The sequence below is a fragment of the Bufo gargarizans genome, chromosome 5 (assembly GCF_014858855.1).
Source record: "Bufo gargarizans isolate SCDJY-AF-19 chromosome 5, ASM1485885v1, whole genome shotgun sequence".
In the NCBI taxonomy this organism is placed as follows: Eukaryota; Metazoa; Chordata; class Amphibia; order Anura; family Bufonidae; genus Bufo; species Bufo gargarizans.
This window is the reverse complement of record NC_058084.1, coordinates 27,305,611-27,311,912: the sequence shown is the minus strand read 5'-3', so window position 1 is coordinate 27,311,912 and position 6,302 is coordinate 27,305,611. Positions and strand designations below refer to the sequence as shown.

Here is a 6,302-nt window from a genome sequence, read left to right as displayed (position 1 = left end):
GCACAATTAAATCCTCAGGTGCTGCACCTGAAGGGGTTAATTGTACTATCATATCCCCCTTAAAGAGATCAGGGCTGCCAGGCAGCAGGGGGCAGACCCCCCCCCCCTCCCCAGTTTGAATATCATTGGTGGCCAGTGCGGCCCCCCCCCCCTCTCTCCCTCTATTGTAATAAATCGTTGGTGGCACAGTGTGCACCCCCATCGCCCCCACCCCCCCGATCATTGGTGGCAGCGTAGTTCCGATCAGAGTCCCAGTTTAATCGCTGGGGCTCCGATCGGTAACCATGGCAACCAGGAAGCTACTGCAGTCCTGGTTGCCATGGTTACTTAGCAATAGTACAATAGTAGAAGATTCATACTTACCTGCTTGCTGCTGCGATGTCTGTGACCGGCCGGGAGCTCCTCCTACTGGTAAGTGACAGATCTTTAGCAATGCGCCGCACAGACCTGTCACTTACCAGTAGGTGGAGCTCCCGGCCGGACACGAACATCGCAGCAGCAAGCAGGTAACTATGAGTCTTCTACTATTGTACTATTGCTAAGTAACCATGGCAACCAGAACTGCAGTAGCGTCCTGGTTGCCATGGTTACCGATCGGAGCCCCAGCGAGTAACTGGGACTCTGATCGGAACTCCGCTGCCACCAATGATGGGGGGGGGGGGAGATGGGAGGCCGCACACTGGCCACCAATGTTGTTACTGCTATATAGGAAGGGGGGCCGATGGGGGGCGCACACTGTGCCACCAACGATTTATTACAATAGAGGGAGGGAGGGGGGGCCCGATGGGGGGCGCACACTGTGCCACCAACGATTTATTACAATAGAGGGAGGGAGGGGGTCCCGATGGGGGGCGCACACTGTGCCACCAACGATTTATTACAATAGAGGGAGGGAGGGGGGGCCCGATGGGGGGCGCACACTGTGCCACCAACGATTTATTACAATAGAGGGAGGGAGGGAGGGGGGGGCCCGATGGGGGGCGCACACTGTGCCACCAAGCTATTATTACAATAGAGGGAGGGAGGGGGGGGCCGCACTGGCCACCAATGATATTCAAACTGGGGAGGGGGGAGGTCTGCCCCCTGCTGCCTGGCAGCCCTGATCTCTTACAGGGGGATATGATAGTACAATTAACCCCTTCAGGTGCAGCACCTGAGGAGTTAATTGTGCGGATCACAGCCCCCTGTAAGAGATCGGGTGCTGCCAGGCAGCAGGGGGCAGTCTTGTACACAGTTTGTAGTGTATTCTAACTAGAAGCGTCCCCATCACCATGGGAACGCCTCTGTGTTAGAATATACTGTCGGATATGAGTTTTCACGAAGTGAAAACTTAGATCTGAAAAAGCTTTTATGCAGACGGATCTTCGGATCCGTCTGTATGAAAGTAACCTACGGCCACGGATCACGGACACGGATGCCAATCTTGTGTGCATCCGTGTTCTTTCACGGACCCATTGACTTGAATGGGTCCGTGAACCGTTGTCCATCAAAAAAATAGGACAGGTCATATTTTTTTTTTGACGGACAGGATACACGGATCACGGCCTCGGCTGCAAAACGGTGCATTTTCCGATTTTTCCATGGACCCATTGAAAGTCAATGGGTCCGCGAAAAAAACCGGAAAACGGCACAACGGCCACGGATGCACACAACGGTCGTGTGCATGAGGCCTAAGGCTCATGCACACGACCGTTGTTTCATTCCGTGTCCGTTGTTCAGTCTTTCGTGATTTTCTGCGGACCCATTGACTTTCAATGGGTCCGTTGAAAAATCGGCTAATGCACCATTTGTCATCCGCGTCCATGATCCGTGGTTTCAGTCCGTAAAAAAAATATAAACATATTACCTGTCCTATTTTTTTCACGGAAAACGGTTTGCGGACCTATTCAAGTCAATGGGTCAATGAAAAAACAAAAAAAGGGACACAAGATTGTCATCCGCGTCCGCGCGTCCGCGTCCGTTTTTTTCCTATCATTTGCATGGCAAACTTGACTTAGACTTTTTTTTACTTTCCTTCATGTCTGGTGATCCTCCAAAAATAAAAGAAGACACACGGAAACAAAAACGGAAACGGATCACGGAACAACGGAACCCCATTTTGCGGAACGGAACACAACAACGGTCGTGTGCATGAGGCCTTAGGCTCCATTTAGACGTCCGTAGAATGGGTCCGTATCTGTTACACAATTGTGCGGACCCATTCATTCTCTATGGGGACGAAAGAGCGCGCCCCCGATCTTCCGATCCGCGGCTCCAGAAAAAAATTAAGAATGTCCTATTCTTGTTCTAACAGGGCCAGCTGTTCTGTTCCGCAAAAACGGAATTCACACGGACGTCAGCTGTATTTTTTGCATATCCGTAATTTTGTTGACCGCAAAATACTGAAAAAGCCATATGGTCGTGTCCAAGAGTCAGTATCACACATGATAGGATTAGATACAGCAGTCAGTATCACACATGTTAGGATTAGATACAGCAGTCAGTATCACACATGATAGGATTAGATACAGCAGTCAGTATCACACATGATAGGATTAGATACAGCAGTCAGTATCACACATAATAGGATTAGATACAGCAGTCAGTATCACACATGATAGGATTAGATACAGCAGTCAGTATCACACATGATAGGATTAGATACAGCTGTCAGCATCACACATGATAGGATTAGATACAGCAGTCAGTATCACACATGATAGGATTAGATACAGCAGTCAGTATCACACAGGATAGGATTAGATACAGCAGTCAGTATCACACATGATAGAATTAGATACAGCAGTCAGTATCACACAGGATAGGATTAGATACAGCAGTCAGTATCACACATGATAGAATTAGATACAGCAGTCAGTATCACACATGATAGAATTAGATACAGCAGTCAGTATCACACAGGATAGAATTAGATACAGCAGTCAGTATCACACAGGATAGAATTAGATACAGCAGTCAGTATCACACAGGATAGAATTAGATACAGCAGTCAGTATCACACAGGATAGGATTAGATACAGCAGTCAATATCACACATGATAGGATTAGATACAGCTGTCAGTATCACACATGATAGGATTAGATACAGCAGTCAGTATCACACAGGATAGGATTAGATACAGCAGTCAATATCACACATGATAGGATTAGATACAGCAGTCAGTATCACACAGGATAGGATTAGATACAGCAGTCAGTATCACACAGGATAGAATTAGATACAGCAGTCAGTATCACACATGATACGTTCGCCTGGGAATCCAAAATCTCCAGGATTGTCTGTGATCTCTCACATCTCTTTCCCGCGATGGGGGGGGGCGCTATTACTAATGAAGGCTTCCATTGTGGAGCGCTCATTAGTATCATTAGTACAGCCTTAGGCCTCATGCACACGACCGTTGTGTGCATCCGTGGCCGTTGTGCCGTTTTCCGTTTTTATTCGCGGACCCATTGACTTTCAATGGGTCCGTGGAAAAATCGGAAAATGCACCGTTTTGCAGCCGAGGCCGTGATCCGTGTATCCTGTCCGTCAAAAAAATATGACCTGTCCTATTTTTTTGACGGACAACGGTTCACGGACCCATTCAAGTCAATGGGTCCGTGAAAGAACACGGATGCACACAAGATTGGCATCCGTGTCCGTGATCCGTGGCCGTAGGTTACTTTCATACAGACGGATCCGAAGATCCGTCTGCATAAAAGCTTTTTCAGAGCTGAGTTTTGACTTCGTGAACCTCAGATCCGACAGTATATTCTAACACAGAGGCGTTCCCATGGTGATGGGGACGCTTCTAGTTAGAATACACTACAAACTGTGTACAAGACTGCCCCCTGCTGCCTGGCAGCACCCGATCTCTTACAGGGGGATATGATAGCACAATTAACCCCTTCAGGTGCGGCACCTGAGGAGTTAATTGTGCTGATCACGGCCCCCTGTAAGAGATCGGGTGCTGCCAGGCAGCAGGGGGCAGTCATGTACACAGTTTGTAGTATATTCTAACCTGAAGCGTCCCCATCACCATGGGAACGCCTCTGTGTTAGAATATACTGTCGGATCTGAGTTTCACGATGTAGCTCATATCCGACAGTATATTCTAACATAGAGGCGTTCCCATGGTGATGGGGACGCTTCAAGTTAAAATATACCATCGGATTGGAGAAAACTCCGATCCGATGGTATAAAAGAGACTCCAGACTTTACATTGAAAGTAAATGGGGACGGATCAGTTTGCAATTGCACCATATTGTGTCAACGTCAAACGGATCCGTCCCCATTGACTTGCATTGTAATTCAGGACGGATCCGTTTGGCTCCGCACGGCCAGGAGGACACCAAAACGACTTTTTCTTCATGTCCGTGGATCCTCCAAAAATCAAGGAAGACCCACGGATGAAAAAACGGTCACGGATCACTGACCTACGGACCCTGTTTTTGCGGACCGTGAAAATAAACTGTCGTGTGCATGAGGCCTTAACGTAAGAGCTCCGTGCTGCATCTAATGATGAAGGACTTTAGCGCGGCGTCATTGAGGGGTCATTTGTCAAAACTACTATAAAGTAGAACTGGCTTAGTTACCCATAGCAACCAATCAGATTCCACCTTTCAGTTATCAGAGCTCATTTGAAAAAAATAAAGTGGGATCTGATTGGTTGCTATGGGTAACTAAGCCAGTTCTACTTTACACCCGTTGGATAAATCTCCCCCATTGTCTACTGGAGGTAGCTGAAAATCCACTCTCTGTCCTATCAAAGGCTCAGGCTGCTCCTAAATTCCATGCTTTACACTGCAGCCCTGCTTCTCCCACTCAGTCGCTGTGTAGAAGCCGTAGTGAGTCTGGGGAGGATACAATGTATCACAGCGTTCTGTTCTGTTCTGTTCTGTTCTGTTCTGTTCTGTTCTGTTTTTATTGTTGAAAATAGCTTTTATTCACAATCAGTCGTCATCACGAACATACATTATACTGCGACGCGTTTTCTTCCAGGACGCACTACTCCAAGGTCCGCAGATCATCGCGTACAGTGTGGACTACAACCTCCATCATCCCAGCTCAAAGTGCAATCCATAGATGGGAAGGCAGGAAGCGTGAATGTCATCTCCCACAATGCACTGCTGCAGTCTGCCATGCAAATGAGGAGGCAAATGCTGCACAGGCTGAGTGACACCGAGCGCGGCCTGGAGCAGAGACGTGTGTGAATACAGTCCGATATTCCGCGCGGCGGTCTGTGCGTTCCGTAATCACTGCTAATAATGAGAATATTCTCCATAACTTTACTGCGCCCCTCAGGGTCGGCCTTATATAGGAGCAGTGGGAGCTCCCAGTCCGCCCAGATGACCCTCAGTGGTCTGGGGTGCAGGCTTCAAACCTGTAGCTGTCGAGGGACAGAGTGGTTCAATTCCACCCTCTGGGCGGTCGCGTTTTGGGTGGAGCTTTCATCGGGAACGCCCCATGAAAGCGACCGCATGTTCCCTGTAAAAATCACCAAAAAGGTAAATAAAATATTAAAAAATGCTATTTTGTTGTCTTATAATGTACTAAAAAAATGCATGTTTTTGATATTTCCATAATCTATAAAAATATTGCGTCATTTAACCGGCGAAGCGAACGCTGTAATGAAAAATACACGGCTAGAATGTGTGGGCTATTTTTCATCCTGCAGAAAATGACCAAAAACAGCTCCATCTACCCCGAAATGGCGCCAATGAAAACATCAAGTCGTCAGACGAGAGACGAGCCCTCTCGTAAAGCGCAGGTCGGCGGAACCGGAGGTCGCAATATGGCGACTGAGAGGCAGATTTACTGACATTGAGACACGGGGAGACGGATCCAGTAAGTCCTGTTTTCAGACAAAGATTCGCAACTTTTCCTCCATCTTAGTAAATACAGACCGCCGCGTGCAGTGCAAACCACACTGAAAATGGCGCAAAAACTTTTAAATTTGGCGCCAAAGGCTACTCCGCTTTTCTGGCACGGCTGCTTTCATACATTAACCCCTCTGTATCGGCTGCTTTTCACCAGATCTATCAAATGTCAGGCGCTGTTTGATAAATTTGACGCATTGCTAACGCTTTTTTCTTTTTTACGTCACCCCCTTGGGGATCATGCACATGACTGTATGCATTTTGCGGTCCATAAAACACGGATCCGCATAAAATACATATGACGTCCATGTGACATCCATATTGCATCCGTATTTTTTGCTGATCCATTGTAACAAAGCCTGTCCTTTTCCGCAAAACGGACGAGAATAGGACATGTTCCATCTATTTTGCAGAACGGACACGCGGACATACAGAAATGGAGT

General features: G+C 47.7%; 1 non-coding gene across 1 annotated transcript; it reads left to right on the top strand.

Moving 5' to 3' along the window:
- The first annotated feature begins 5,322 nt into the window (after nt 1-5,322).
- On the top strand, nt 5,323-5,409 carry TRNASTOP-UCA. Its single transcript has one exon. It is a non-coding gene; the product is annotated as a tRNA-Sec (tRNA).
- The last annotated feature ends 893 nt before the right edge of the window (nt 5,410-6,302 follow it).